The following is an 18,374-nucleotide window of genomic DNA, read 5'->3' as shown; positions in this document are numbered from 1 at the left end:
GCTCCCTCAGAGAGACAGAGCGCGAGGAGGTAGGCGCGCGGAGGAGGCGGGGCCCAGGCCGCGAGGTGGAACCTCGGCGCCCCCTGCAGGCCGCAAGGGAGAACGCCTCCGCCTGTGCATTCCTGGACTGGACCAAACACAAAAAAGGATGCATTGTCGAAGGCTTTCATGGCTGGAATCACTAAGTTCTTGTGGGTTTTTTCGGGCTATACGGCCATGTTCTCGAGGCATTTCTCCTGACGTTTCGTCTACATCTATGGCAAGCATCCTCAGAGGTAGTGAGGTCTGTTGGCATCATAGAATCATAGAATCAAAGAGTTGGAAGAGACCTCATGGGCCATCCAGTCCAACCCCCTGCCAAGAAGCAGGAATATTGCATTCAAATCACCCCTGACAGATGGTCATCCAGCCTCTGCTTAAAAGCTTCCAAAGAAGGAGCCTCCACCACACTCCGGGGCAGAGAGTTCCACTGCTGAACGGCTCTCACAGTCAGGAAGTTCTTCCTAATGTTCAGATGGAATCTCCTCTCTTGTAGTTTGAAGCCATTGTTCCGCGTCCTAGTCTCCAAGGAAGCAGAAAACAAGCTTGCTCCCTCCTCCCTGTGGCTTCCTCTCACATATTTATACATGGCTATCATATCTCCTCTCAGCCTTCTCTTCTTCAGGCTAAACATGCCCAGCTCCTTAAGCCACTCCTCATAGGGCTTGTTCTCCAGACCCTTGATCATTTTAGTCGCCCTCCTCTGGACACATTCCAGCTTGTCAATTTCTCTCTTCAATTGTGGTGCCCAGAATTGGACACAATATTCCAGGTGTGGTCTAACCAAGGCAGAATAGAGGGGTAGCATTACTTCCTTAGATCTAGACACTATGCTCCTATTGATGCAGGCCAAAATCCCATTGGCTTTTTTTGCCGCCACATCACATTGTTGGCTCATGTTTACCTTGTTGTCCACGAGGACTCCAAGATCTTTTTCACACGTACTGCTCTCGAGCCAGGCGTCACCCATTCTGTATCTTTGCATTTCATTTTTTCTGCCAAAGTGGAGTATCTTACATTTGTCACTGTTGAACTTCATTTTGTTAGTTTTGGCTCATCTCTCTAATCTGTCAAGATAGTTTTGAATTCTGCTCCTGTCCTCTGGACTATTGGCTATCCCTCCCAATTTGGGACAATAGGACAATGGGTTTATATATCTGTGGAATGAGCAGGGCAGGTGTGAATGTTTCAACTGACCACCTTTATTAGCATTTGATGGCCTGGCAGTGCCTGGGGCAAACTTTTGTTGAGAGGTAATTAGGTGTACAGCCCACCTAAACTGAGCTCTACAGGCCAATGGATACTCTACCTCAGACATCAGAAGAGCTGCAAGACCGAGAACAAGCCATGAGAGTCCAGACAAGGATCCACCCAGAGGAAAAGTGTTCTTGCCATTCATCAAGGGAACCACTGACTGCATAGGGAAGCTGATGAGGGAACACAACATACAAACTATCTACAGACCCACAAAGAAAATCCAACAAATGCTTCGTTCAGCAAAGGACAAGAGGGATCCTCTCACTTCTGCAGGAGTCTACCGTATACCATGCAGCTGTGGACAAGTTTACATAGCAACCACCAAATGCAGCATTGCCCAAACACGCATCAAGGAGCATGAAAGGCACTGCAGACTACTTTAACCAGAGAAGTCAGCCATAGCAGAGCACCTGATGAACCAACCTGGACACATCATATTATTCAAGAACACAGAAATGCTGGACCACTCTCACAACCATCATGTCAGACTACACAGAGAAGCCATTGAAATACACAAACATGTGAACAATTTCAACAGAAAGGAAGAGACCTTGAAAATGAACAAAATCTGGCTACCAGTATTAAAAAGCTCTAAAATTACAACAGCAAAACAACAGAGAGGAAACAACCAGGCACAGATTAACACCTCCCAGCAAGAGATTTTCCCAGGCTCAGGCAGGCCTTCAAATGCTAATGAAGGTGATCAGCTGAAACATTCACACCTAACTGCAGCAGGGAAGAGCTCCTTGCCCCACCCCAGCCATTCCACAGATATATAAACCCATTGTCCTAATTCCAACAGACCTCACTACCTCTGAGGATGCTTGCCATAGATGCAGGCGAAACGTCAGGAGAGAATGCCTCTAGAACATGGCTCTATAGCCCGAAAAAACCCACAAGAACCTACAAAAAAGGATGCCACCAGGCCAGTGGTTCTCAACCTTTCTAATGCTGCAGCCCCTTAATCCAGTTCCTCATGTTCCGTAACGTTATTTTAGTTGCTACTTCACAACTGTAATTTTGCTACTTTTAAAAAATATATATTTTATTGAGTTTTCAGATAACTGCATATGTATACACAAAAGTATAAGCCTATTATTATTACATTGTGTCCGTAATGTGAAGACATCTGCCCTTGCACTATGCTACTTTGCTGCTGAGTATGTATGTCCAGTGTGGAACACAAATTTACATTGTGTCTGGGGATCACAACCAGACACAGTGAAGACATCTGCCCTTGCGCTATGCTACTTTGCTGCTGAGTATGTATGACCAGCGTGGAACTCATCTCACCACGCTAAAACAGTGGATGTGGCTCTTAATGAGACAGGCCGCATTATCACGGGGTGTCTCCGCCCTACACCATTGGAGAAATTACACTGCTTAGCCGGTATTGCACCACCTGACATCCGCCGGGAAGTAGCAGCCAATAGTGAAAGGACCAAGGCAGAGACATCTCCAGCTCATTCCCTGTTTGGGTATCAGCCAGCACGTCAACGACTTAAATCTAGAAATAGTTTTCTAAGATCTACAGAGAGACTCGCCGGAACACCTCAGCAAGCGAGAGTCCAAAAGTGGCAGGCTCAAACCCAGAGCCTCAACCAATGGCTGATACCAAATGAGAGACTCCCCGCTGGGCACACAGAGGACTGGGCGACTTGGAAGGTGCTGAACAGACTGCGCTCTGGTACCATGAGATGCAGAGCCAACCTTCAGAAACGGGGCTACAAAGTGGAATCCACGACATGCGAGTGTGGAGAAGAGCAAACTACAGACCACCGGCTGCAATGCAACCTGAGCCCTGCTACATGCACAATGGAGGACCTTCTTGCAGCAACACCAGAAGCACTCCAAGTGGCCAGATACTGGTCAAAGGACATTTAATCAATTACCAAACTCACATTTTTTGTATTTTGTCTGTTTTTTTTTTGTTTTTTTTGCTTTGTTCTGTTAGAAATGTAATATAATCGACTGGTTGCACTGACACAATAAATAAATACCGAACACAAAAAAGGATGCCACCAGGCCAGTGGTTCTCAACCTTTCTAATGCTGCGACCCCTTAATCCAGTTCCTCGTGTTGTGGTGACCCCCAACCATCACGTTGTTTTAGTTACTACACAATTGTAATTTTGCTGCTGTTTTGAATCGTAATGTAAAATATCTGATAAACTGGATGTATTTTTATTCACTGGACCACATTTGGTACAAATACGCAATATGCCCAAATTTGAATACTGGTGGAGCTGGGGGGAAAGGGTTGATTTTGTCATTTGGGAGTTGTCATTGCTGGGATTTACAGTTCACCTACAATCAAAGAGCATTCTGAACCTCACCAAGGATGGAATTGAACCAAACTTATTTATTATTTATTACCTACGAGCCCACCAGGACTTTGAGATCTTCCGGGGAGGCCCTGCTCTCGATCCCGCCTGCTTCACAAGCACTGCTGGCGGGGACGAGAGATAGGGCCTTCTCGGTGGTGGCTCCTCGGCTGTGGAACACCCTTCCCGTGGACATTAGACTGGCTCCTTCCTTGATGATATTCCGCAGGAAATTAAAGACTTGGTTGTTCAAGAAGGCGTTCGAACAAGAAGTGCAATGATTGGTAATGACTATAGGAATGGAACAATGGAAAATGATACTGGATTGTGGTTTGGACGATGAGACGACGTTGAATGGTTTTCGTAGTAATGACAATGTTTTTTGTATATTGCTGGATTGTGAATTATTTTATACTGTGTCTTGAATTTTGTTCTCCCTATGTTGTACACTGCTGTGAGTCGCCCCCGGGCTGAGAACAGCGGTATATAAGCAAAGTAAATAAATAAATAAATAAATAAATTATTTGTAGCATTTATATTCTGCCCTTCTCACCCGGCAGGGGACTCAGGGCAGATTACAGTGTACACATATATGGCAAACATTCAATGCCAATTTTTACATACAACGTATACAGACATACACAGAGGCTATTTCACTTTTCTGGCCACCAAGGGAGCTGTCGCTTTCATCGTCCATCTGCGATGCTGATGAAGTACTTCCACATTCCCCGCATGCTTTTGCTGGAGTGCTTTGCTGGATTCTTTTTTATGGCCTCATAAATTAATTTAGCCTAGCCTCCCCACACAAGGTGGTACCTAATTTTCCTACTTGACAGATGCAACTGTCTTTCGGTTGCAAAGGTCGACAACAGGCTACACAATTGGTTGGAAACCCACTCCAACCCGGGCTGGCTTCGAACTCATGACCAGAGTGATCTTAATGCAGCTGACACTCAGCCAGCTGCGTCACAATCCCGCCACACAAAACTCCCACGATCAACAGAAAATACTGGAAGGCCCCCAAGGGCTGGGCCTCCTTCCTCCCTCCCTCTCTGGGAGGGACCAGGGCCCTGGGAAGAACCAGGGAGCCTCCAGAGCCAAAAGTAGAGGCTGCCCCCAGCAAGAGCAGCTCCAGGCTGGTGGTTCTTTTCCTTTGAAAAGCTTCCATTCTTGCCCAGGTTCCAACTCCGGAGGTGTTTACCTGGTTGCCATGGACAGTGGGGGCCCCGAAGGGCATGGCGTCAGTTGCCTTCCTGCGTGCCATTGTGTGCAGAGGGCTAGGCAGATCCAGCCGGGGCCGCCCCCACAGATGCCCCTTTGGCCCAGGCCCCTCCGTGTGCCCTCCCTTGGGGCGGCCTAGGTTACATGGCTCAGGGTAAGGGGTCCTGGGGCCAGCCCTACTCTGGTAGGGAGGGCCCCCATCATTGCCTCCCTCTTCTTTTGCAGAAGGCCAGGACGAGGCATCCACATCTCCGTTGGGTGGGCCCCAGAAACACAGAGGAGGTTCCTGTGGCTCTTCCATGGTAAGCCCCTGGGTCCCATTTCCTCCCACCAAGGGAAGCCCTGGCCCAGGAGAGAAAGGGGTCCTCAAAGGAGGAGGGGGCTGGCTTCCCCCTTTGGGTCCTAATTCAACTATCAGGGAGTCCCTTTGGGGGTCCAAGCCTCAGAGGAGGGATGGGAGGAGGGGATTGTGTTTCAGCACCGTGGTTTTTTACTCTGCTTCCTAGACCCTAGGCCTACGGATGACTCAAGGCTGCCAATGCAGAAGGTCATGCATCAGGAGGGCTCTTCTTGGGTTAATGTATGTTTCTACTTCACATGTCCACAAAGAGTTGGGATTCATAAAATCATGGGGTCAGACTGGATGGCCCTTGGGGTCCCTTCCAACCCTGTGACTCCAGGAAATGGGTCTTATTGGGACAAACCCCACCCACTGGACCCTCTGTTCCCCATGGTCTCTCATTGCCTTTTCCCTGGCAGATTTCAGGCAGAGTCAGGGTTAGAAGGGGTCCCGAGGGCCATCCAATCGAAACCCCTCTGCCAGGCAGGAAGGCCCACTCAAGCCCTCCTAACAGATGGCCATTCCCCTTGACACATCCAGCCTCTGCCCATAAGCCTTCAGATAAGGAGTCTCCGACACACTTTTTTTGAAAGAGTCACAATTTTTGTGGATACAGGGGCTGCTTTCTTTCTTTCTTTACAGGTCTGCAGTCCCTCCTGTGCCAAGGCCATGTGAGCAGTGGACTACATGGCCCACAAGCACCTGAAGATGGCCATGGATCCAACAGGAGGTAAGAGGGCTGGGAAGTGGAAATTTAAAGGGCGGGAAGAATTGGAGATTCAGTTCTTGTGGGTTTTTTCGGGCTATATGGCCATGTTCTAGAGGCATTACTCCTGACGTTTCGCCTGCATCTATGGCAAGCTTCCTCAGAGGTGAGGTCTGGAGATTAATTATTGGTTTCATTGTCACCAACTGCATGAAAGATACAAAAAAGACTTGAGGATTGGATTTGCAACCAAAAAATCAGAATTGGAAAGAATATGGGAAAAGGGGGATAAAGGGTTAATTTCTAGATTATACAAATACATACTAAGCTATAACATGGAGGACAGCAGAGTCAAGACAGTAATGATATCCTGGGCCAAGGACCTAGGCAGCCCAAGAGAATTGGACAAATGGAAATACCTATGTAACAAATAATTCAAATTTACTTCATCGGGTTCAATCAGGGAGAACCAATATAAAATGTTTTATAGGTGTTATAGCACTCCAGCAACATTTGCTAAAATCACAACAAGGTATTTGCTGGAGGTGCAGGAAACAGAAAGGTACATTCCTCCGCATGTGGTGGACCTGTGTGATCATACAAGAATTTTGGGATAAGGTAATTAAGGAGACAAATAAAATGTTACATAACAAGATAAAAAAAAAGCCCAGGACTGTGTCTGTTAGGTCTACAGAGAGAAAACAATAATCAAAAGGACCAAGAAATATATCAATATAGCTTTGCAGCAGCAAGATTGACCATAGCCAAAGATTGGAAAGGGGAAAAAGGTCTAACCAAAAAGGATTGGAGGGAAAGAATGTGAGAATATATGCTAATGGCCAGACTAACTTATAACAGGAGGGATAAGAGCAATGAGGACTTTTTAGAAAAATGGAAGTTGGCCATGGCATATCTGAATAGAGGGTCAGTAATATAGCGGAGCTCCATTAGGAATTTAGGTTTACCATGAATAAGGAGAGATAAATAGGCTTAAAGGCTTCATAGTGTTTCGGTGTGGGAAGTCATGGTGAAGGGTGCACGGGTGTGGGGATGAGGGTTTATTTTGTTTAGGATAGGGGTTTTGGGATGAGTGTAAGGTCTGTGGTATGTGTGTAAAATGCCATGTGCCGATTTCCTGAATGCTATGGAAAAAATTTAATACAAAGCTCTGACTGTAAGCAGTGGAAAACAGGCAGAAATAGCAAGTCGATGTGTATTAAGATATGTAAATGATAATAATTTGTACTTAATGTCAAAATTAACTGATTGATTGAATAAGGTAGATAGGCATGTACACGTTAAAAATATTGGTACCTGATTATATCTGCCATAATTTGCTTTTCCGTTATGTACCATAATCAAAATAAACAGTTTTAACAAAAGAAATAGAAAAAAAAGAGGGCTGGGCCTGGGGTGCCATTTCCCTGTCCCCATAGAGCCCATAGGGTTGAAGACAAGGCTGACCTTGACTATGGCTCCATCTTCCCTCTCTTCATTCACAGGGAATGTGGTGAATTGATTTGCGCCATCCTCCATGCTGCGTGGAGGTGGCGCTTGACCTGTTCCTGGCCAAGGTGAAGGAAGGCCCTTGGCTGGCCCAGGAGGGCAAAGCACAGGGCAGCCCCACTTTGGATGCAGCCACAGTAAGAACATGGACTACATGACCCCCAGTCTTTAGGGACATGGGGAAGGAGAGGGGTCCCCTATTTCCTGGCCTTTAACAGGAGCCCCCTTACACTTAAGCCTTCTTCTTTCTCTCCGCAGGCAAGAGCAATGCAGGCCATCAGTGGGATCATCAGACACGTCAGAGACAGCACTCGCCTGGAGGTTTGGTTCCTGGAGCTTCTCTAGCCTAGATGACCAACTACATCGAGATCATAAGGCCAGCAGGAACTGGAGCACCTATGTTCCTCCAGAGTAAGAAGAAGGTGGGGAGGAAGGGTCAGTGGGGCTCCCAGCTCTTTTAGGGGCCAGATAGGGGACTGAAACCCTCCACTGGGAAGGAAACGTTTTTTCTTTCATTTTCCTGCAGAGAACCCACAAAGATCATTTTGGTGCTGGTGAAGAGGGTGGCTCGGGTGTCTTTCAATGAAGAGCTCAGCATCTGCCCTGAGGGAATGGCCCTCCAGTTGCTGCAAGGAGCCAATGGCTGGAGGAGGTTCAGGGAGAAGGCCCCACCTGGTCTCTCTGGCTGGGTTCCCTCATGGGATCCCTCTTGTCTTCCAGGAGCCTCTGCAAGTCCTCCTCCTCCCTGCTCCAGACACCTGTCTTCCACTTGGGAAGCAGAAGCGCCGCTGGATCATTCGACCAGAGTGGTGAAGAGGGTTGGCCAGTATAAAGGATTATCAATATTAAATCACCGCCGTTTGTCACCACTTTAAATGAAATATATATATAATACCACACCACTGGACACCAGTATAATGTATATGACACAAACGGTGACGCGAGGCTGGAGGCTTATGGATAATATGTCTGGGCAGGATGGATCTTCCCCAAAGATTTTCCTTTCTTCAAAAATCCCACCCCAGTGCCTCCAATATAGTAGCGAGATGATGAAGTATATGAGCTATAGCAAGGTGAATACTTTTTCTTTAAATCTCCCTTTTTGAATTAAAGCTGCCACCAACCTAAATAGTTTTAGGATTTTTAAAATGGGTATTTGAGGTAAACTTTTCCCCCTCCTGCCAACACTGTTTTTCCTCCTGGCTCCCAAAATAACTGTTTGTTGAGGCTTTTCCATAGTATCAGGATGTTAAAAATGCTGAGACTAACAAAGGCTTGATGATTGAATGATGCACAGTAGAGATCTTTTGAAAGTTAAATAGAACAAGATTTATTTATAAGAACAGACAACTAACTACTTCTGAGAGGTACAAAAAGCGTGACTTGTTACAAAAGTACTTCAGCTTGATGGTTGCTTGAATATTTTTCTTCACTTAGTTACAGACGGAGTTAACCAAACAGATTCTCACTGTTGGTAACAAAAACCCTGACTCTACTTCAGAGAAATAGTAATGAGTTCTGACTAACCTATCCTAGGTAGTCCCCAGGGTTATTAACTAACTCTACCCTAGAGTTCTTCCTGTTAACTAACCCAGCCTAGAGAGCTAATCCCTTGTGCTCTCACAAGAAATCAGATTGCTGTCTGACCTTTTCCCTGTCAGCTCACAGCACTGTCTTACACAGACACTCCCTGAAAACCCAGTTTCAAAAACCCTTCTTCACACACCAGCTCCCAGTTCTCAACTCTCACAGAAGTTGAAATCTTTTCCCTCCTAAGACTTGGCTCCTCCCAACTCCTCTGGCCAATCCTAGGAGACTCCAAACTCCTCCCATCTTCTAACTATATTCACTGAAGACGGCTGCCTCCCTGGCTTCCACTCCCAAAATGGAGGATTGCCATACTGTTACCCAGGCTTCCTTTCCGGCCTACTAGGTAAGATTCACAACAGTCAGCCTGGGTTTGGGGGTTGGAAAGGGGCCTTAGAATGGGGCTGGGGAGGCAAGGCGAGGAGAGGCAGTGCTTCCCTTCCTGGCTCCAGCCTTTGAGGCTTTTCCTCTTCTCTTTCAACTGCTGCACATTGGCCAGCGTCCACACTCCCCGGAGAAGACTTGGGCACTGCTGACGGCCTGGCTTTAACATCACAGCCTGACCGTCCAACAAGGCCTTCTCCTGATCTGCAAGACCTACAGGGAGGTAAGTCAGACATAGCCCTGGCTACACACACACAGGGCCAGCTGAGGCTATATCCAGCAGGCTCACCTCTGGCTGTCGTGGGAAGAATGTGTGATATGGAAGATCTTGGGGGGACCCTTCCCCACACAAGGGGAGAGGCCTCTGGCCAGGCATTTTCTTAGGCATGGTTGTGCTTTGACATAACCCTACTTTCTCTCTCTTTGCAGACCATAGACCTCCAGGAGCTCCTGGACGGGGTCCTTGGGAGCCTGCGATCCCCCCACAACGATGTCGTGCTGGAGTTCCAGGGCCTGGCTGGCCGGCATGAGGAGGATTGGGGCCCCATGAAGGCTCACTTGGCTTCTGGGTGCCACCCTCTCTTCCACCAAGTGAACCGTGGCCCATGGGCCTCTTGGGGGAGGGTGCAGGCTTCCACCTCTCCCCAAGCCCTGAGAAGGGGCTTCACACAAGGAAACGGGGAGAAAGGAGGTCTCCTTTTCCTTCTGCTTTTCAAGAGGCGGCTAAGATCTGGAAGGCAGCCCTGGAATTCTTCCAGAATCCTCTCTGGCACCCAGAATATTCCCATGAGGAGCGCCAGACTCTTTTTTTTTTTAAATAATCTTTATTACAAAGTTTGCATATATTTAAAAACAATTGGGATTGGATGGGGGGACGGGGTTAGGTGGGGATACACATAAAGGGTAAGGTGGGAAAAAAGACAGGGAGGGGTGACTACATGGGGCCTGGGGGTGGTCGGGGGTGAGATAAACGACTCTTACAAACATATAAATACAAACATACAAATTACAGGTACATGAACTTCCAGGTGAACAGCAGGTTTATAATTTTCGTTTTACATTTCTTAACTGATATTACATATCAAGAATTTCCCTATTGCTATCGAGTTCTCGCTACATTTCGTCAGTCATGTTTCCTTTCTTCAAGATATTCTATGAAATTGCTCCAGTCTGTGTTTTTTCTTTCGTTTCCATTTTCTGATAACCTCTGGGTCAGGAGGTCCATATTCATTACATCATACGTTTTTAGAGTCCACTGCTCTGTTGTTGGGATCTCTCTAGATTTCCAGGAACGGGCCAGGAGGATTCTGGCCGCTGTTGAAAGGTGGGAGAAAATCTTGCTATCATTACTGTCTGCATCAAATTCAGTAATACCCAGCAAATAGTGTTCGGGTTTCATGGGAAATTCCCTTCTTAGTATTTTTTTTTACTTCCTTGTGTATTGTTCGCCAGAAGGATCTTACCTTCTGGCAATCCCACCACATGTGAATAAAAGTTCCGTTTGCTTTTTGGCATTTCCAACACTTTGACCCTATTTTCCCCCTGCTGTATTTAGCTAGTTGTATTGGGGTCTGGTACCATCTGTAAAAGATTTTGTACCAATTCTCCTTATAGGCATTGGAACGTGTATACTTTATTTTTTTTTGCCAGATCCCTTCCCATTCCTTGAAGGTAATTGGACGGCCCAGATCTTTGGCCCATTTTATCATATTGTTTTTGACTTGTTCTTTCTCAGTCTCCCATTTAAGTAATTGTTGGTATATTTTCCTTATATGCTTGCTTTCTGATTTTATAATTTTGTCCCAGAAGGAATCATCTGTTTCGAAGCCAATTTTCTTATCTAGGTTGTAACTTTCCTTTATCTGGTGGTACTGGTACCACGAAAGTGTGGGGTCATATTTTTTTAGCTCTTCCTGTGTCTTTAAAGCTGGCTCTTGCGTATTCCCTTTAACAATTACCTTATAAGTCAGCCATATTTCTCTATTGGCTCCTCTGATCTGTCCGGCCTCATTCGGTGAGAACCAGAGAGGAACCTTTGTATGGAATTTGTTTTTATAATATTCCCAAGTTTGGATGAGGGGAGCTCTTACAAAATGGTTTTTAAAATTTCTTTCCTTCTTTGCTTTTCCCCTCCATAGGTAACTATGCCAGCCTTGCATCAAGTCATGCCCCTCCAAGGCTAGCAGTTTTTCCTCTCTTAAGCTTACCCACTCCTTCACCCAACATAGGGCTGCAGCATCATGATAGAGGCGTAAGTTTGGAAGCGCAAGGCCTCCTCTTTTTTTGCTGTCGCATAAATTAACAAAACTAATTCTGTGCTTTCCTCCCTTCCAGATGAATCTTTTAATATCTCTATGCCAGGTTTCAAATATTTTTCTAGTTTTTATAATGGGGAGGGTTTGGAAGAGATAAAGTAAGTCGGGGAGTATGTTCATTTGAATGGCTGCTATTCTCCCTAGGAGAGACAGCTGTAAGGATTCCCATCTTTTCAATTTTTCTCTGATTTGTGGCCATTTATTTTCATAGTTATTCTTATATAACTGGGAGTTTTTTGCTGTTAGAGTGACTCCTAGATATTTTACTTTCTTGGTCACTCTGATTCCCGTTTTGTTTTGTAGTTCTTCTTCTCTCTTTTTACTGATGTTTTTTGTTAATATTTGTGTTTTTTCTTTATTTATTTTGAAACCCGCCACTGAACCATATTCCTCTAGTTCTATCCACCATTTTTCAATTGTGTTGAGGGGGTCTTCTACTACACATACGATGTCGTCCGCAAAAGCGCGGACCTTTATTTTGTGTTTTCCCAAAGTTAGGCCTTTTAAGTCGTTATTTCTCCTTATTTGATTTAGTAGTAACTCTAATGTCAGGATAAAGATAAGAGGCGACAGGGGGCAGCCCTGACGGGTTCCCTTTTCAATTGGGAAGCTGGTTGACGTTTGTCCATTGATTATTATGTTGGCTGATTGTTGTGAATATATCGCCTCAATTGCCTTGTTAAAATTATAACCTACGTCTATCTCTTTTAGGATCTCTTTAATTAGGAACCAGTTAACGTTGTCGAACGCCTTTTCGGCGTCGACAAACAACAATGCAACTTCTTTGTTTATTCTTTTATCGTAATACTCTATTGCATCCAGTATGATTCGTATATTGTCCCTTATTTGTCTTCTTGGTAGAAATCCCTTCTGATCTTCGTTTATCCTGTCTATTAGTATCTCCTTCAATCTATTTCCTAAAATGCTAGTAAATATCTTGTAATCGTTATTAAGGAGAGAGATGGGTCTAAAATTTTTAGTTTTTGTGTTGTCTGTGCCTCCTTTGTGGATTAATGTTATACTGGCGGATTTCCAGGTCTCGGGGATTACTCCTTTTTCCAGTGTCTTGTTCATGGTTTTTAGAAGGGGATCTGTTAGTTGTTCGATAAAAGTTTTATAATATATTGATGTAAACCCATCTGGGCCGGGAGCTTTGTGAAGGGGTAATTTTTGGATGGTTTCTTGTATTTCTTCCTTAGAAATCTTCCTATTTAATCTCTCTCTTTGGGTGTCGGTTATCTTTATTATATTCTGTTTACCTAAGTATCTCATCACTTCTTCTTTTGGGATCAAATCTTCTGCGTATAATTTCTTATAATACTTAACGAATTGTTCTAATATTTCCTTTGTTTTTCGGGAGATCTTCCCTCCCTCCTCTATTTGCGTTATTCTCCGTGACTGTTTTTTAATGGCCAATCTTCTGGCCAGCCACCTGCTCACTTTATTGGCGTTCTCGAAATGACTTTGTCTTGCATATTTGAGTTTTCTTTCCATCTCCTCTAGGTCTAGAGTAATTAGTTTTTTTCTTAGTGTTTCTATTTGATATATTAACCTTTTGTTTGAGGGGTGTAGTTTTGCCTGTTTTTCTTGATATTCTAATTCATTTTTTATTTTTTCATAAATTATTTTTTTATTTTTCCTTTCTCTGGATGCGTGTTCCAATAAATGGCCTCTCATGTAAGCCTTCGAGGCATCCCAGATGACCTCTATGGGCGTATCTATCTCTTTATTCAGCTGGAAAAATTCTTTTAGAAGATCGTTGTATCTGGTTTGGTTCTTTTCCCCTCTTATTAAGTGTTCCTTTAACTTCCAGTTAAAGGTCCTTTCCTCGTTTTGGTCTTCTTGTATTATAGTTAGTATTGGGGCGTGGTCGGATGTTATTATGGGGAGTATTTTGGATTTTTCTATCTTGTTCGCCATGGATTTAGTGCACCAAACTTGGTCTATACGCGACCATGTTTGGTGACGGTTGGAGAAGAAAGTGAAGTCAATCTCGGTCTTATGTTGTTGTCTCCATATGTCTATCAGGTCAAGTTCTGTTAGAGTTTCTAAAAATGATCTGGGTAGGGTACCTGTTGCACTTTTTGATCTTTTGTCTTTTTTGTTCGACTTATCCAGCTGGGCATCTGGGACCCCATTAAAATCCCCCAAAATCAACAAGTCATCATATTCTTGGCCTAGTACATAGCTTCTTAATTTCTGCATAAATTTCACTTTTCCCCCATTAGGCGCATATATGTTACAAACAAGTGTTTGACTCCCATTTATCTCTATTAGGACTCCCAATATCCTCCCCTCCCCATCCTTAAAAGCCAGTTTGGATACTAAGTTTTCTTTTACATAAATTGCCACCCCTCTCTTTTTCTCTTCACAACAAGAGTAATACAGTTTCCCTAATCTATTTTGTTCTAAATATTTTACATTTTTCTTTGAGATGTGAGTCTCTTGTATGCAAGTTATCTCGCATCTTTCCTTATTTAGGGAATGCCATATTTTCTTTCTCTTAGATGGGGCATTCAGTCCATTGACATTCTGGTTTATTATTTTTACTTTTTGGGCCATTTTTGATTATTGATTATTACCTTTTTTTCCTCTTGATGTGGTGTTTCTCCCGTTCCGTCGTGATGTTGTTGTGTTCGGGGTGATTTCTTCCTAGCTCTCTTTCTTTTCTTTTTAATCCAAGCTAACTCTGTCGGGGATTCCTCCTCGCTACCTTCTTCTTCATCCTTCCCTTCCGATTCAGGGGTTTTCTTCTCCTTGCCAGTTGCTGGTGTTTGCAACTCTCTAACGTCTTCTTTTTGTAATTTTTCCCCAAATTTTTTTGCCTCTAATTCAGAGGTAACCCAATATTTAGTGTCCTTCCATGTGATCATAACTCCCTCCTTTTTCTCCCATCTAAAACGAATGTTCCTTTTTTTAAGTTCTTCTGTTAAAAAGTGGTATTTTCTTCGTTTTTCCAGGATTGTTATGGGGATTTCTTTTAATACTGCTATTTTATTTCCTTTATAAAGTATCGGGGATTTTGCGTTCTCTCTCAGTATCGCATCTCTTTCAGATTTCCTGGTGAAATGCACAAGAATATCCCGAGGTACTTTATGTGTCTTAGCATAACTGGAGTTAATTCTAGTCACTCTGTCAATAATCTTTCCTGCTGAGTCCGGGTTTATTCTTAGCGTCTCAGCTATCAAGTCAGTAATTATTCCTTTTGTGTCTTCATTCTCTTCTTCAATTAGATTGCGAAATCTTAGTTGAGACTCTTTCTCTCTCAGTTCTTGGGCCTCTTGTTGGTTCCTTAGTGTTGTAATTGTCCCTTCCATTATTTTCATTTTTTTTTCCAAGTCTAGTTTCTGATCTTTAAAGCTGTCATACTCTTTTCTCATAGTTGTATTTTCTTGTTTCATAGACATATTTTCTTGTTTCAGTCTGGTTATGTCTTCTCTTACTATTGTCATCTCTCTATTCAGGGTAAAGTGTAGTTCATCCTTTATTTCCTTCTTCATTTCTTTTAGTTCTCCTTTTAATGCCTCTTTCAGAGCTGTGTTTTGTTTGTCATTTTTGTCCTGCATTTCTTGTACCACTTTGTGCAGTCTTGTTATCTCCTGCATGATATCTCTCAGGTTGGGTTCTTCTACAGGGGGTTCCTTTTTTTCACTCCCCTTCTTGTCTTTTTCCTTGTTCTTTTCCACTTTCTCTGTCTTTTTGTGTACTGACATGTTTATTGTTTATTTACTTTTTTATTTCTCTGTTATATTTTCCCTTCTGTTCTTCTTGTTTGTTGTTCTCCTCCCTTCCCCCTTCGTTGTACCTCCCTCTAGTCCCTCTAGTCTCCTGTTGTCCCTTCCTGAGGGGCTCTTACCTATTTTCCTGGTTTGTATGTCTACTCCTATTCCTCCTTCTCTTTCCACCACTTTCCTCTTCTTCGCCGCCTTTTAGGGCCTTTTAGGGTCCTCTTCTGGGGTTTCCTGTTCGCGTTCCTCCGCCTGCTTCCTTCTCTCTACACAGTCTCGCGAGAGCTTCTTCGCAGTCGCCCTCGCGAGCTTTCCAAGGTTTCCCTTCTCTCCCTTCTCTCCCGCGGGGCCTTCAGTTGTTCGCGAGGGACTGGTATGCACCGCCCTCTCCCTCCTCCTCTCTGGTTCCTCCTGAGTCGGCACAGGCCTCGGGAGCCTCTCCGCTCGTCCTTCTCGTGAGGAGCGCCGCGTCTGTACCGCCCTCTCCCTCCTCCTCTCCGGTTCCTCCCGAGTCGGCGCAGGCCTCAGAAGCCTCGCCGCTCTTCCTTCTCACGAGGAGCGCCTCGGAGGACGCCGCAGCCGCTGGGTAGCGTTCGCCGCTTTTTTTTTTTCTCTATGGCGGGGGGAGGGGTGAGGGAAGGGTTACCTTCCTTCGGTGGATATTTATTCTTCTTGTTTTGGTCCTTCACTCACCAGATCTTTGCTTTAAGTTCTTGAAGCTTGATGCTTAATATATTTTTTCTTTCCGTGCCTTTGGGTTTATTCTTCCAGTCTTTGTTTCAAGTTTCATAGATTTCTGTCTTAGCGGGCTCGATTAGCCTGCTCCCCCTTGTAAATTGTCCATTAACTTTTCCACTGACTGTTCACCTTTTCTTCTATTTAATCTTCCTTCTCCTTCTTGTCTTGGATAGTGATGGCTGGCGTCTTGACTCGGTTTATCCGAGTACCTCTGTTGTGCCTCACCCCTTCAGTCGAACGGGGGGGAAGCCTCCACAGGAGACTCTCGACCTGAGGGTCTGGCTGCCCCGTTGTTTCCACCGGGCAGGAGAGGGCAAGCCCCCTCTGAGACCATCAACAAAGGGCAACAGCCGACGAGCATCAGGCTTTTGCTGCAAGCGCCATCTTGCCACAGGAGCGCCAGACTCTTGGCGGTGCTGGTTCACATGAAGGATGAGGACGAAGATGGGGTGGCCAAGGTGGGGGGGGGGGTGGCCCAGGGCTGGCCCCACAAGGTCTTGGGGCTCAGGAGAGGAGTCAAGGGAGGGAAAGCCCTCCAAGTGAACTTTGCTCATTTCCTCTTCCTCCTCCTCCTCTTTGAGACCCTCTGGGAGGCAGTGGAGGTCCTGCGATGGCACCTGGAGGACAGATTTCTGGCGGAGGACACCTTAAGCCTGCAGGTGCTGCTCCACAAGATCTCCACGCACTTAGTCAGTGCCCACCCTGAGGCCTGGGAGTCAAGGGGGTCTCTTTATGCCCAGCAGGCAGACGGAGCCCCTCTTTTGACCCTCTCTCTCCTCCAGATCCAGCACTGCAGCTCCAGGAGGGAGGTGGAGGAGCAGGTGTTTGGCTGCCTGCCTTTTTTCAGGAGCCGGCATCCCTCGGCCAAGAAGGCGGCGGCCATGTTGCTCGGTAAGGGACCAGGCCACCTCCGGTCCACCTACTTCACAAGGCTGGCAGCCTTTCCACTGAGAGCAACATCTGCACCTACGAGGCCTGAGAGGGTCTGGACCTGGGGAGAAATAAATGGATTATAAATAAATAAATATTAAGTGGCTGAAACTTACAAATTAATTTTAATTCTATAACAAGATAAAACACAAAACTGTTAGAAGAATGGAAACCTTTTATGAATTTTATAAAAAAACAGAAGATGACTGCAAGAGTATTTGTGAACTAAAAGTATTATGAGATGATACATGTGTACTTACTAAGAGAAAATTGATGAGTTAATACTGAGTTGCAGTAGAGAAGTGTATAACTTCAAGAAGGTTATCTATCATTCCTACGTGAATGATAGATAATTATAATAAATTTTTACTTGTATATTACTCATCTACTAACAAAAGAGATTAACTTTAAGATATGTACAGGGTGAGGCAGCATAACTTCCTTTTTTAAAATGCATGCCATTCAGTTGGTTGAAGATGTAGCGGAGCGCTAGTGGTCTCGTTCGAGAGGCGGGAGTATAAGGTTTTGTCCTAATGCAGTTCAGTCGCCATCATGCGTTGGAATGGTGAGGAGCGTGCTTTTGCCATTGAGGCCTACTTTTCGAGCGGATTTGGAGTGGCTGGCCTGCTCTCCAGATCTGCCCCTTGTGATTTTTTTCCTAAGGGGTTTTTTGAAATCTCGTGTTTATGTGAACCTACAAGATTTGAAGACCAACATCCAGGAAGAAATTGCCAACATAACGCTTGCTATGCTGGCAAGAGTCATGACAAAAGCCACAAATTGGTTTACTCAGTGAATGGAGAATGGGGAATGGGGGATGTCACCTACCTAATTTGATCTTCAAAACTACGTAAAACATATTTAGGTATGCGCCTACATTATAAAAAAATAAAAATAAAAATCCTGATTCATATAATGGGTTTTATTAAGTTTTGAAAAAAGGAAGTTATGCTGCCTCACCCTGTATATAGTTCTGCTATCAAGGGTAGAAAAAATAGCATTTGGATTAGTTAATGGAAAAAATATGGGGAAGAAATATTATTCAAACTTGGAAGAGAAGAGAAGAAGAGAAGAGACAATATAAGAAGATAAAAGAAATCAACATGGACCCTGAAGGATAATCTGTTACTCTTGTTAGAGAAGATGTCCTAACTGGAATTTTTTTTCTTTTACTCCACTTCCTCGCTATACTAAAGAATATGTATAATGATATTCCCTCCCCTCTATGTCTATGATAATACAATGAACGCATGTTTAGAACTATTTGACTAACATGATTCTGTAACTTACATACTATATT

General features: G+C 44.6%; 2 long non-coding RNA genes across 2 annotated transcripts; both read left to right on the top strand.

Annotated features, from left to right (window-relative positions):
* The first annotated feature begins 9,102 nt into the window (after positions 1 to 9,102).
* On the top strand, positions 9,103 to 10,163 carry LOC137096415 (uncharacterized). Its single transcript, XR_010909454.1, has 3 exons — positions 9,103 to 9,325; positions 9,479 to 9,586; positions 9,793 to 10,163. It is a non-coding gene; the product is annotated as an uncharacterized lncRNA (long non-coding RNA).
* A 6,383-nt stretch (positions 10,164 to 16,546) lies between these two features.
* On the top strand, positions 16,547 to 17,185 carry LOC137096414 (uncharacterized). The gene is made up of 2 exons (XR_010909453.1): positions 16,547 to 16,803; positions 16,927 to 17,185. It is a non-coding gene; the product is annotated as an uncharacterized lncRNA (long non-coding RNA).
* The last annotated feature ends 1,189 nt before the right edge of the window (positions 17,186 to 18,374 follow it).

Source organism: Anolis sagrei, chromosome 2 (genome assembly GCF_037176765.1).
Source record: "Anolis sagrei isolate rAnoSag1 chromosome 2, rAnoSag1.mat, whole genome shotgun sequence".
In the NCBI taxonomy this organism is placed as follows: Eukaryota; Metazoa; Chordata; class Lepidosauria; order Squamata; family Dactyloidae; genus Anolis; species Anolis sagrei.
The sequence above is the reverse complement of the archived record's forward strand: the minus strand, read 5'-3'. Positions and strand labels throughout refer to the sequence as shown.